Below are 597 nucleotides of genomic sequence, written 5' to 3'. Positions count from 1 at the left end.
GGGTAGGGGGTAGCTTCAACCAACACCACCACACCCATGGGTTGACAGGACCCATTAGAATTGTGAGAGGGACCCATTTTGTGTCGCCGGGTAGTAGATTAGAGGTAAGGGGGTTGGCCATTTTTCTGCTGACATCGTGGCGCCCGAGCGCTGCCTCTGAACAAGAGCCCCCGTTGAGCGCCCCCTCCCCACGGGCGGGCCCGCCTCGGGCTCGCGGTGCACACACCACACCCCCTCTGGCAGCGGCCCAGGGGCTGATTGTACATCCTTGTGTCGAGCGAGCCCCGGGCCGCCCGGGGCCGACCGGGCCAGATGTCGGCTGGAAATAACTCTCGAGTACAAGAGTTTGCCGCGCGCGCGATACAACAACGTCCTAGGCGAAAACAAGTGAATGTGGGCCACGGCGCCTTCCTTATGGGGTCCGGGGCACGGCACGGGTCGTTGCGCCGGCGGGGGGCGTGTCGCGCTCGGCGGCGGCCCTCGCCCCTCGCCACCAAGAGCAGCCCGCCCCGCCCCCAACCGGAGAGGGGTGTACAACACATGATGAGCGCACCCAGAAAAATGGATTCTTGAATTAAGCCTAGCCGAGTGCTTGAA

At 64.0% G+C, this 597-nt stretch overlaps 1 protein-coding gene across 1 annotated transcript in view; it reads left to right on the top strand.

Annotated features, from left to right (window-relative positions):
• LOC113204616 (hypoxia-inducible factor 3-alpha) overlaps nucleotides 1-597 on the top strand; it is a 63930-nt gene that overhangs the window by 17523 nt on the left and 45810 nt on the right. The gene's annotated exons all lie outside the window — the stretch shown is intronic.

This window comes from Frankliniella occidentalis, unplaced genomic scaffold (genome assembly GCF_000697945.3).
Source record: "Frankliniella occidentalis isolate FOCC.00 unplaced genomic scaffold, Focc_3.1 Scaffold421, whole genome shotgun sequence".
NCBI classification, from domain to species: domain Eukaryota; kingdom Metazoa; phylum Arthropoda; class Insecta; order Thysanoptera; family Thripidae; genus Frankliniella; species Frankliniella occidentalis.
Note: the sequence above shows the minus strand (reverse complement) of the source record. Positions and strands in the feature narration are given on the sequence as shown.